The sequence below is a fragment of the Diplotaxodon limnothrissa genome, linkage group LG3 (genome assembly GCF_057381915.1).
Source record: "Diplotaxodon limnothrissa isolate DT_005_m linkage group LG3, D_limnothrissa_male_GT1.1, whole genome shotgun sequence".
NCBI classification, from domain to species: domain Eukaryota; kingdom Metazoa; phylum Chordata; class Actinopteri; order Cichliformes; family Cichlidae; genus Diplotaxodon; species Diplotaxodon limnothrissa.
The window spans coordinates 54,679,927-54,693,353 of NC_140598.1; positions in this window are offsets into that span (position 1 = coordinate 54,679,927).

Below are 13,427 nucleotides of genomic sequence, written 5' to 3' on the forward strand. Positions count from 1 at the left end.
TTTTACCTGCACAAATCTGCACAAACGTAGCACTAACCGCTCCGCCTATTTGCCTTTACGTTTCAAGTGGGTGGGGGGTCAGCTTCACTCTGCTGTGGCACAGAGTGTCATGTCTGTGTGTAGGCAGGTTGGAAGAGAGGACCCAAAACGCAGGACTCACGGAGGCGGAAGTAACTCAAAGCACACAGCTTTATTGCTGGTATGAAACTGAACAGGAAAAACACTAACTAAACTGGGAGAGCAGAATAACTAGACAGGCTGGCAAACGGAACACACAGCGGAAGCGAGGATGAACAGACATTAACGATGCGACACCGACACAAAGACACACTGGGCTTAAGTACACTGATGGAGTCATCAAGGAATTAGAGACAGAAGGGGAACACAGCTGGGAGAAATAAGACCTAACGAGACAGGGAGAGCAAAGCCAGAACACTAACATCAGACAGGAACAAGAACCTTCAAAGTAAAACAGGAAACAAAACACACTTTACTAAGACACGGACTAGACAGAGAGAGACAGACTTGACACTGACCAAAGCCTACTAAATAAAAATAATCAAAACAGTGTTACTGATTAATCAAACCATAAATCATAATCTAGAAAAACACCAAAGCATAAAAAATAGAAAGCTGGGTCAACATGACCCAGAACCGTGACACAGAGCAGTCATTGCTGGAACGTTGAACCTCCCGTGTTCGTGCTCTGAGCTCTCTACTAGAAAACTGTGTATTTAGCCTGTTGGATCTGATCATGCCTGTGTATAGATTCCCCCGGAACTGGTTTTGGACCCTTCCCTGTGATCTCTGAGTGTGGCAGCGTGAATGGAAATTAGGTTGAAAGTTGCTGAAGAGGAGCGAGTGTGACCACAAGAGGAGCGGCGGTGATTGTGCTGAAGAGGCGAGCGTGTGTGTGGATTCCCTCCCCTCTTACCCCTGGCCCCAGCCCCACTCTCTGTATATATTTATAGCACAGTGGTTTCACGTTTTGTAAATAAACTGTCACCTTTTGCTTGCCAGAACTTTGTCTGCACGCGAGTCCATCGGTTAGCAACAACACTACCAAGCTAAAACACTATAACTCAAACATGCACTCTTCCATAACGCTGCCTGTGTGCCTGGTCTTTTGTATCTCAGCATGACAGACCATCTGGCCATTTGACCGGAGTGCACAGGGCAGTGCTGGTATGCCCCATTTCTTTTTTTTGGATTATAGTCTGAAGGCCAAGAAAAATGCCTAACAGATTTACTTTCCGAAGTGGAACTTTTACTATACTGGTCCACTTGACTGTCATAGTTTATTTGATCTTTATTGTTTATTTTTCATTTTAAGTTATTATAATCAGAACTGGGCTTGGGAGCGAGAAAGCGAAATAAGAAGAAAAGAGAAGTTGGGAAGAGAGTTAACAGAAGGAGAAGGCCAACTTCTCCTCCCAGGGGAGGTGTGAAGGCCCAATACCTCTCCCCGCCCGCCATATGTGGTGTTGTTGCGTGCTGTTCTAAAGTGCATTTAAAACACAGGAGTGGCATGGTGCTTTCGCCCAGAAAAATACAAAATATAGTTTGTTCAAAATTGCTTTAGCATTCATGAAAGCTCCGGTTCTCAAAGTTCCTTGAATCCATTTCTCTTTACCCACCTAAATTGCAAAATATCACAGGAGACAGTGTAAATTTCTCATAGATTATGTATTGTGGTTATTGTAACTTTCTTACAGAAAATATAACAATTGAAAGACATGTCACAGAATATAAATCTTATTATAATAATACAACTATATAAAGAAAAGTGCCAGTAGATCTACTTTCTACTGTCAACATCCTATTGTCTAAATTACCGAGCTAACAGATACGTAAGCAGAGCGAACATGAGAGCACCCGAATGCAGGCGTCAATAATGCAGCGTAATGAAATAATCTCCCGATCTCTGCGAAAGTTATAAACTGCCTCCGGAACCCAGTTATGGTACAAAAAAATCTATTCAACAAAAATAGTGATGCAGTTCAGCCTTTTTTTTACGTTCAGCCTTCTCTGTTGCTGTGTGGAGCAGCCTGTGTCGGTCACATCTTTCACACTTCACTCACTCATCCGCCATGCACTGTGGTCTCATAAGAAAACTCAGCTTTTTGATATAAAATTTATATATATATATATATATATATATATATATATGAACTTAAAACATAATTTACAAGCATTTGGAAATTATAAAAAAGACCTTTTGTTTCTATATATCTTTTCATGTTTAGTCTTTTTTCTAAATGAAAGAATAACAGTTAACAGACGTGTAGGCAGAGACACGCTTACAAGCAGGAAGGTCTCTGTAGGTTCTTTATCTTACCATTACAATATAAAGTTCCTTGAGATGACTGTTAGTGTGGTTTAGTGCCATATAAATAAAACTGAATTGAACAGCATAAACTGCCAAGCCTCTAAGATACAGAAGAAACCATATATTTTGTCCCTGTATCCTCGAGTCAGATTTTCTATTTATGATTCAATTAATGGGGTGCATAAAATAAGTCTGTGTCATTTTGTTCATTTCAGGGTCATTCCCACCCAGAAATATTTTCATATTGACAAACATACCAAATGTATTCTTTCTCAATTAAATAATAATAAATAAAGAGTTGCAGTGAAAGAGATCATCTTCTGCAAGCCATTCATATGGAATAGCACAGATGCTATTGCTGGCTTGATAGAACCCATAATAGCAGCATCAGAGGGAAAACAGTGCTGGAATTAATCTTGTGGCATACTCCACTTGAAGCTGTAGTTGCAGCAGATGTAGTAGTTGTTGCACTAGGTGTAGTTGTTGGTACAACAGTTGAAGTAGTTGATGCAGCATCTGTGGTAGAAAAAATGTACAAAACATTTCTAACCAAGTCACTCTAAAACATTTGAGACTTTTTGATTAAACAACATGAAATGTTACTTACTTGTGTCACTGACATTGATGGAGGCCAATTCAATGTCAAAGTCTGTAACGTTTAAGGCTGTACTGTTCAAAACATTTTTAATCTCGGTGTTGTTTGGTACAGATGAATTTACAAACTGAAGTTCCATGTTGTTTATGACTGATCCTTGACTGTAAATGCAGAGACAAAAATTATAGTTTGGAATATTTAGGGCTCTTAATGTTATATGTCAAAATACTGAAATTGGTAGGTAATACTGAAATTACCTGAAGCTCACAACATCCAAGGCAACAAATGATGAACCGAATGCATTTTTGTAAACAGGTTCTAGCTGCAGACACAAAGGAGATTTTATTTCATTTCATTTCAGTTTGTTACACACATTAAAACTATGTTTCTATTTTCCATCCATCCATTCGCTTCCGCTTATCCTTTTCAGGGTCGCGGGGGGTGCTGGAGCCTATCCCAGCTGTCATAGGGCGAGAGGCGGGGTACACCCTGGACAGGTCGCGAGTCTGTCGCAGGGCCAACACACAGGGACAGACAACCATTCGCACTCACATTCATTCGCACATTCACACCTAGTGACAATTTGGGTTATCCAATTAACCTATCCCCACAAGCTGCATGTCTTTGGACGGTGGGAGGAAGCCGGAGTACCCGGACGGAACCCACGCAAACACGGGGAGAACATGCAAACTCCACACAGAAAGACCCCGGCCTGATGTTGGAATTGAACTCACGACCTTCTTGCTGTGCGGCAACAGTGCTAACCACCGTGCCATATTTTACAGTAAAATATGACAGTGAGTAGCTATGGTGGCTTAGTCTAAAGATTGGCTTGCTATATTAATTTTACACTCTACCTGTTGCCCAATAGTTTAACATGTTTCCTTAGAGCAGAGATAGGAAATTCATATTTCACAAGGAGCCACATGACAATATAGATTCAAACCCAAGACTGTCCTGCTGTGAGGCAGCAGTGATAACTACTATGCCATTGTGCTGCCCTTTCCAAATAAACATTGTAAACAAAATATTTTGTTGGAAAAAAAATTCACAGATTTTAAATTTAAGTAGTTTTATAACTTCATTGGGTATTTAAGTGTTTTATCCATCTTCTAGTGAGAGAAATGTAGTGTGTCTTGTCTTGAATAAGTGCTGTAAAGTTAGGTTGAGTGCCTCAGGTGGAAATGTGAAAGACAGTTGACAGGAGAGTGAAAAAAGAGAATCTTTATCTGGATTTATTTAACTACATAGCTGGGAATGTTTGTTCAAATATGAAGGAAGATTCAGTGAGAACCAACATCTTAATATCTTTTCTGCTTTTAGAGAAGAATAAAAATCCATCAATAATACTGACTTCAAGAGCTCTGCCAGCAGTAAAACAGACTGCAGTTCAATAAATCAATGAGCTGAACATTATCGGATGAATAAAACTTGATTTAAAAAAGGTACTGTTACTTTTAGAGCTTTGCTAGGCTGCCCACTTGACTGGTTATGATCTTTAAACACTGCCTTCTTTCTAATTTCCAAAATCAATGCACACATCTTTGCCTCTTAATTCAGTAATAAATGCTTAGAACTCCACATACCCCCCCCCCCCCCCCCAAAAAAAAACCCCCAAAAAACTTCACATTCTGCATCAACTTTTTAAAAGTTGCTATTCACCAGGATTTTTGAGAAAGGGAAAGACTTACCTGTCTCTTTATTAATGAAGATCGATTCTTAAAAGCTTCGGATAATGAATCCAACAAGTCCTTTGTAAAAGTGCTCTGAATGGATCTGAAAACAACAAATCTAGTTGCCAGAGACCTGGCGGTTGTGGCCCCAGATGTGGTTGTTGTTGCTGTTGTTGTACTTATTGAACTGAGAGTGGAAGTTGTTGAAGCTGCTGTGATAGTTATCGGAGCAATTGTGGTAAGAGCTGGACTTCTTGTCGTGGTTGCTGTAGCAGTTGCAATAGTTGCAGATGAGATTATTATTGGAGCTGCAGTGGTGATTGTTTGAGCAGATGTTGTTGTTGCAGCTGTTCTGGTGGTTGTTGGAGCAGTTGTATTTGTGGGTGCAGGGTTAGGGTTAGTTGTTGCAGAAGCATCTGCTGTGGTCGTTGTTTGAGCTGATCTAATAGTTGTAGGAGCTGATGATATTGTTGTGGAAAGTGCTGTGGTGGTTGTTGGACCAGCTTTTGTCGATGTTGTAGCTAGTGTAGTGATTGTTGTAGATGCTGTAGTAATTGTTGTAGCTGGCGTGGTAGTAGCTGAAGCTGCTGTGGTGGTTTGAGCTGCCGTAGTAGTTGTTGGTGCCGCTGTGGTACTTGTTGTAGCAGCTGTGGCGGTAGTTGCAGCAGCTGTGGTGGTCGTTGGAGCTGATGTTGTCGATGTTGTAACTGGTGTGGTAGCAGTTGTAGCTGCTGTAGTGGTTTGAGCTGCTGTAGTAGTTGTTGGTGCCGCTGTGGTACTTGTTGTAGCAGCTGTGGTGGCAGTTCCAGCGGCTGTGGTGGTCGTTGGAGCTGATGTTGTCGATGTTGTAACTGTTGTGGTAGCAGTTGTAGCTGCTGTAGTGGTTTGAGCTGCTGTAGTAGTTGTTGTAGCTGGTGTTGCAGTAGTTGCAGCAGCTGTGGTGGTCATTGGAGCTGATGTTGCCAATGTTGTAACTGGTGTGGTAGCAGTTGTAGCTGCTGTAGTGGTTTGAGCGGCTGTAGTAGTTGTTGGTGTCGCTGTGGTACTTGTTGTAGCTGCTGTAGTGGTTGTTGTAGCTGGTGTTGCAGTAGTTCCAGCGGCTGTGGTTGTTGTTACAGTTGATGCTGTCGATGTTGTACCTGGCGTGGTAGCAGTTGTAGCTGCTGTAGTGGTTTGAGCTGCTGTAGTAGTTGTTAGAGCTGCTGTAGTAGTTGTTGGTGCTGCTGTGGTACTTGTTGTAGCAGCTGTGGTGGTGGTTGCAGCAGCTGTGGTAGTCGTTGGAGCTGATGTTGTCGATGTTGTAACTGGTGTGGTAGCAGTTGTAGCTGCTGTAGTGGTTTGAGCTGCTGTAGTAGTTGTTAGAGCTGCTGTAGTAGTTGTTGGTGCCGCTGTGGTAGTTGTTGTAGCAGCTGTGGTGGTAGTTGCTGAAGCTGTGGTGGTCGTTGGAGCTGATGTTGTCGATGTTGTAACTGGCGTGGTAGCAGTTGTAGCTGCTGTAGTGGTTTGAGCTGCTGTAGTAGTTGTTGGTGCTGCTGTGGTACTTGTTGTAGCAGCTGTGGTGGTCGTTTGAGCTGATGTTGTCGATGTTGTAACTGGCGTGGTAGCAGTTGTAGCTGCTGTAGTGGTTTGAGCTGCTGTAGTAGTTGTTGGTGTCGCTGTGGTACTTGTTGTAGCTGCTGTAGTGGTTGTTGTAGCTGGTGTTGCAGTAGTTCCAGCGGCTGTGGTTGTTGTTACAGTTGATGCTGTCGATGTTGTACCTGGCGTGGTAGCAGTTGTAGCTGCTGTAGTGGTTTGAGCTGCTGTAGTAGTTGTTAGAGCTGCTGTAGTAGTTGTTGGTGCTGCTGTGGTACTTGTTGTAGCAGCTGTGGTGGTGGTTGCAGCAGCTGTGGTAGTCGTTGGAGCTGATGTTGTCGATGTTGTAACTGGTGTGGTAGCAGTTGTAGCTGCTGTAGTGGTTTGAGCTGCTGTAGTAGTTGTTAGAGCTGCTGTAGTAGTTGTTGGTGCCGCTGTGGTAGTTGTTGTAGCAGCTGTGGTGGTAGTTGCTGAAGCTGTGGTGGTCGTTGGAGCTGATGTTGTCGATGTTGTAACTGGCGTGGTAGCAGTTGTAGCTGCTGTAGTGGTTTGAGCTGCTGTAGTAGTTGTTGGTGCTGCTGTGGTACTTGTTGTAGCAGCTGTGGTGGTGGTTGCAGCAGCTGTGGTAGTCGTTGGAGCTGATGTTGTCGATGTTGTAACTGGTGTGGTAGCAGTTGTAGCTGCTGTAGTGGTTTGAGCTGCTGTAGTAGTTGTTAGAGCTGCTGTAGTAGTTGTTGGTGCCGCTGTGGTAGTTGTTGTAGCAGCTGTGGTGGTAGTTGCTGAAGCTGTGGTGGTCGTTGCTGAAGCTGTGGTGGTCGTTGCTGAAGCTGTGGTGGTCGTTGGAGCTGATGTTGTCGATGTTGTAACTGGCGTGGTAGCAGTTGTAGCTGCTGTAGTGGTTTGAGCTGCTGTAGTAGTTGTTAGAGCTACTGTGGTAGTTGTTGAAGCTGATACTGTCGTCGTTGATGCTGCAGTGGTTTGAGTTGCTGTAGGAGTTGTTGTAGCTGGTGTTGCAGTAGTTGCAGCAGCTGTAGTGGTCGTTGGAGCTGATGTTGTCAATGTTGTAACTGGTGTGGTAGCAGTTGTAGCTGCTGTAGTGGTTTGAGCTGCTGTAGTAGTTGTTGGTGCTGCTGTGGTACTTGTTGTAGCAGCTGTGGTGGTGGTTGCAGCAACTGTGGTAGTCGTTGGAGCTGATGTTGTCGATGTTGTAACTGGTGTGGTAGCAGTTGTAGCTGCTGTAGTGGTTTGAGCTGCTGTAGTAGTTGTTGGTGCCGCTGTGGTACTTGTTGTATCAGCTGTGGTGGTAGTTCCAGCGGCTGTGGTGGTCGTTGGAGCTGATGTTGTCGATGTTGTAACTGTTGTGGTAGCAGTTGTAGCTGCTGTAGTGGTTTGAGCTGCTGTAGTAGTTGTTGGTGTCGCTGTGGTACTTGTTGTAGCTGACGTAGTTGTTGTTGGAGCTGGTGTTGCAGTAGTTCCAGCGGCTGTGGTTGTTGTTACAGTTGATGCTGTCGATGTTGTACCTGGCGTGGTAGCAGTTGTAGCTGCTGTAGTGGTTTGAGCTGCTGTGGTAGTTGTTGAAGCTGATACTGTCGTCGTTGATGCTGCAGTGGTTTGAGTTGCTGTAGGAGTTGTTGTAGCTGGTGTTGCAGTAGTTGCAGCAGCTGTGGTGGTCGTTGGAGCTGATGTTGTCAATGTTGTAACTGGTGTGGTAGCAGTTGTAGCTGCTGTAGTGGTTTGAGCTGCTGTAGTAGTTGTTGGTGCTGCTGTGGTACTTGTTGTAGCAGCTGTGGTGGTAGTTGCAGCAGCTGTGGTAGTCGTTGGAGCTGATGTTGTCGATGTTGTAACTGGCGTGGTAGCAGTTGTAGCTGCTGTAGTGGTTGTTGTAGCTGGTGATGTTGTTATGACATTAATATGATGTTGTTATGACAAACATAAACCACATGAATCTCTACCGTCCATCTCTACCTTAAAACAAGTTCAGTGTCTTCAATCCAATGCTCCAACAGTTTACCCAATTTTTTCACCTTTTTATGTTTTTGATATAAATTGCAATCAATCTAAAGTAATCTCCCCCAAATTATCTTTTTTTCCCCATACGTGCTTATAATCATTTAGGTTTCGTTAAAAGATATTGCATTCATTGATATATTTAATAAAATTAATTCACTGCTTTTTCTTGTTTATCAGTACTGGGAGGTGACTTAGTTCTGCTGTCATGAAAAGCAAAACTTGTGTCTTGCGATGCAACCTTTGTAATCATAAAAAGAGCTGACTGGTGTACACAGATGATTTCTAAATCGTGGGGTAACTGGAGTAATTCTTCTAAACCACTGTGTTTGTCCTTTGAGTCTTTCTTTTATATGTAATTGTTTGCTACTCATGTGTGTCTGAAATGGCATGATTAGCCAGTATTTAAGCTTGCTGTCTTTTTTTTCTTGCTTTTTAGCTAAATTTTTCAATGTTTGTTCCCTTTTTTTGAGTGGTTGTTTTATATGCAGCAGATTAAAAAAAGATTCATAAAGAAGAAAATAAATTTTATGATAATTCACTGAGGAAAGCTTAATAAAGTGAAGTTTGGGTAAATTTTTAAGGATCATATCCCCATGTGACATACATGGCTGGCAAAAATGAATTATAGCACTTGAAAGGTCTCACTTCTATTCATATTGTGATAGAGGTCAGTCTTTACCTGTTAATCCTTCTGTGTCAAATAATCTTCTAATATAATCATTTTTGACACTGACAATGATATTTTTTCTCATGTTATAAATATTTGCAATCTAGTTCTAGTTGTGAGGGCTCAAATATTGGACAAGAATATCATTTATTAACAAGCGCAAAATTCCAGCCTAATCTTGTCATTTCAAGTTCTGGTAAATCCAATAATTTCAAAGGTCATTTTTGCATTGTTTCTTTGAATATGTTAAGGCTGTATAAAAGCTGATTATGATATGACCTTTTAACCTTTTTCAGAACTGAATGATTTTAAATGGAATGCCCCATGTGTGCTGTGAGATTTATTATGAGAAATATTTATCTTGAGTCTCGTTCTTACAAATATTAAATTAATGTAAGACATCATTGGATATGGTTGTTTGACTAAAGTACAGGATACCAGATTTCAGTCTAAAAAGGGAATTGTACATTTAAACTAAAAACATGAGATTTGCAAGAAAACCTGATGAGATGGAACTTTTAAAATTTTTTCCCAGTTTCAATGAGTAAAAATCTATAAGAAACACTCTAAAATCTTATGCAGTTGCAGACCTGTGTAATCACATGCTTCACAGCCAAGAGAGAAAGATTCAGAGAGAAACTACATTTTTTTTCTTTAAAGAAAAATTGTCAAAAGTCATGTAAATCATCCTCATCTCAGCTATACCAAACTCAAATTTTTACTAAACCCATTTTTTGAAGACATCTTACTAGGTAGAGCTTACCTAGATTAATTGTACTCAAGTGCCTAACCATAAAAAGTACTATAACATTCAACTTTAATGCAGTCTACGTATTGTCTGTAGCAATTATTTATGATGTATACTTTGCTATAATAAAGCAGTTCATAATTCCTTTATCAACAGTAAGTTTAGCACCACTTAGCTCACCTGTTAGAAACAAGAACGTTGATATTATCAGTCCAACACCCATTGTTTAATCAGTTAAATCTGTAAAAGACACAGATGGCAAGTGTATATGTATTAAAAAAAATTAAAACCCCAAAACACTACTTAAAAAGTAAAATAGAATTTCACAAAAATGCAAGACTTATTTACTGTACTCATCATTATACATCTTAATGAAAAAATATGAATCAGAATTTTAAAATAATATAGATATAATAATTACTTTGTTTAACAAGCTAAAATACAAAATAGTCATATTAACATTAAATAAAATTTATATTTCATTGCACTTACCAAAATTGAGATCAGATGAAAAATGTATCAATTGTCCTTTTTGTCTTCTGTAGATGGTTTCCAATTTTTTTGTCTCACAACAGTGCAATTCACAACTCTTTGCTCTTCAACTCTTTTAATCATATGTTCACACCTCTCGTGGCCTTATATATTTCAGAAGCATGAGGGCTAATGACGTATGTGAGAAATGATAGACGAGGTTGTGAGATCTTGATGATGAAGAATGTTACGTCATAGGATTCACAAGTTTCTCAACTGTCAACCTTACAGTTTCTTGCCTCAGGATAAGAGCCTCTCCCTTTGTTTTCCCTTGAGACATAAGTTAGTCATTGATGTCATGGCAGACAAACAAATAGATTTCTACTGAGGTAAAAAGGAGTTTCTACGAAGTTACTACAAAACTAGTACGAAAATAAAATATGTAAATAAAATATGTAACAAATGGGACATCTGTGTACTTTGCTTTCACTCTATAAAGTGAAAAATATTGAATGTTCATATTTCAGTTCTAATATTGTTTCTAGAGTTGTGTAAGAACAATTTCTTTCAAAAGTTGGCTCAGCAATACATTTTCTACCACATTACTTTTGTTCATTCAATATCACACCTCTGTTTACTGTATTGAGCTGATTACAGTTGAACATGATGTTTTAGTATCATTTGAATCCTCTGATGTGATTGGTTCAGTCATGTTCACTTTTTTTTCTGAGCCAAGTGATGGAAGCTTTGCAAAAGCTCATCATCCCTCTTTTCCGGATCTGCTCAACAATAAAAAATGATGATATATTGATATGTAACTGTTCTCCGATATTTATTAAATTAGAATGTAACTGAAGAACAAACACAGAAAGAACAAAAAATAAGAATACTGGTCCAGCTTAACATGTACTTTCTCAATTATCCACGCTTTTTAAAAAAAGTTTCATTATGTCCAGTCTGTTTTTGGCTAACAGAATAATTTAGATGGGAAGTCTTATTAGATTTGACATTTGGAGGAGAGCTTGTGAAACCAGAATTTTCAGAAATTACCTCTCCATTAATGCCCTCAGGTTATGAGAAAATATGTTAAACAAGCTTTGCTGTGCGACTGTGAGGTGGGAAAAGAGGGTGTGATACAAATAGTATAGTTCTTTAATGATTGTGAATACAAAAGCAGTCACAAACCAAAGATAATTTAAACATCTGGCAGGACTCCAGAGACAAAATGTAAACTTAAGCAGATTTATTGCTGAGAATTACAAACTAAAATACAAAACACTAAACTTGTTGTACGGTAACTAGACACTAGGAAGCAAAACATGGTGCACAGACCATAGGTGGACATGAGAGAAGTACTAACATGAAGACTGATGATGTGACGAGGAAACTGAGGCAAACTGAGGGCTTAAATATACAGAATAACGAGAGGATGGGCAGCAGACACAGAGAGGGAACCTGTACTCCTTACATGCCTCTTAAAGTTGCAAAATGCTGAGAAAGCCTTTACAAATTTGCCCTTCATTTCTATAAGAAAATATAAGAGTTTTATTTATTAAATTGATATATTTATTTGCATGCTTTGTAATATCACCGTCCTTTGGTGCATATCTTCTCTAACTGGTTGCTATAAAGTCATTTACATGTAGTATATGTTGTAAATTTACACAACTGTCTAGATTCAAAGAAACAAAAGAGCAGTATTTTGTAAGAAATAATACATACCATAATATTAAGTCTACCCTTATATAGTTGTTTTATTCAAATGCTTTAGCACATTTCTCACCATGTCTTTTGTTCTAACTGGCCCGTGCATGCACTATAAACACCATATATAACTTTCAAAAAGCTGTAAATTTTGTTGTCAAAGTTAAGTTGTTGTGTCAATGTTTACATTATTGCCGTTATAATGACAGTTCTTGGACACTGTGTAAGTGGACTCTGCATATTACCACATGTACAAAAAGTTGTATTTGTCCCGTGCAACATGTTTTGTGTGTGTGTGTGTGGGGGGGTTTCTCTGTCTGTAGTCACATGGCATAGTAGAGTTCATTCTTAATTACTAAAACAAAACTCTTAATTACTAAAACATCAAAATAGTATTAATAAAAGCGGATACAAAGGTGGCATCTGATTACAGTACCTTTAAGTGAATAAAGCACTTTGGAACAACCTATTCTTTCATAAATGTTGGTAAAGGCAGAATTTATGGCTCCATGCTTGATTTTATAATCCTGTGAGCTAATGTTGGCTAACACTGAGATTAGTTGATCTACCAGGACTTCAGCCGAGTCTCTCCGCCAGAACTATATTCTTCATTTGTGGCGTTATGATTTAATTAAATTTGAGTTATCGAACCGAATTATGTAGGTTTGAATCCACTAGGGAATGAACAACTTCAGAGATCAAAGTTTAAAGCTCACATGAAAAACCTAACAATAAGGCTCAGGTTTGATTTAATAGCAAACACAAAGAAAGAAAAGAAATGAACAAATTAAGAGATCACTGATCTCTTAGCTCACATAAACTACCTAACAATAGGATTGATTTAATGGCATAAACACTTGAACAAACAGAAAGAAAGGCCTTTTGTCCAGATCATCCTTTATTAACAGGCACTATTTAGCTATAAATGATGTTTGAAATCTAGTATGTTATGTAAGCTGCTGTTGTTATATTTGATCATTTGATGTCTGTACAACTGAGGTACATGTGCGTCATTTTCATTACTATTTATAAACAAGGTGTGGCTCTTTTGTGTGACATAACTTCATACCAATGAAAAATCATGTAGTCGAATGGCATCACTGCACTGTTTTCACACCATTTCTGATCAACTCTGATTAAACACTGACATTTTAGTTTGTTACTTGAAGACAGCTGACATATATTGTTAGATTTAATCAAATTTTATAGAAGGACACCAGTGAAATGTATTTATTTTTATTTACCAGTCTTCTAGGTTGTGTCTGTAGAGTTACTCTACAAGGGAACACAAATGTTTTTCTTCATTAGAAATATAGTTACAGTTACAATTAGCATTTGATACACTTTACTAATTAATTCCACTTAACTGCTTACATGTAGAGTCTTTTAGTCAAAGTACAGTATTTCAGGGCCTATGGAAGAAAAGTAAATCTGGAGACAAGCATCTGTTTGAACATAAAGAAAGAATGAAACAAAAGACTTATTGTAAAATATTCAAAATATGACAGGAAATTTAAACATTTCTGTAAGTAAATAAATATTTATTATTGTTGATGTTTGTCATGATCTGAGTGCAGGCAGGCAGGAAAGGACCCAAATGCAGAAACAGTTGAAACGTAAACTCAAAAGGGCAGCTTTATTGCTGGAAACAAGAAAGA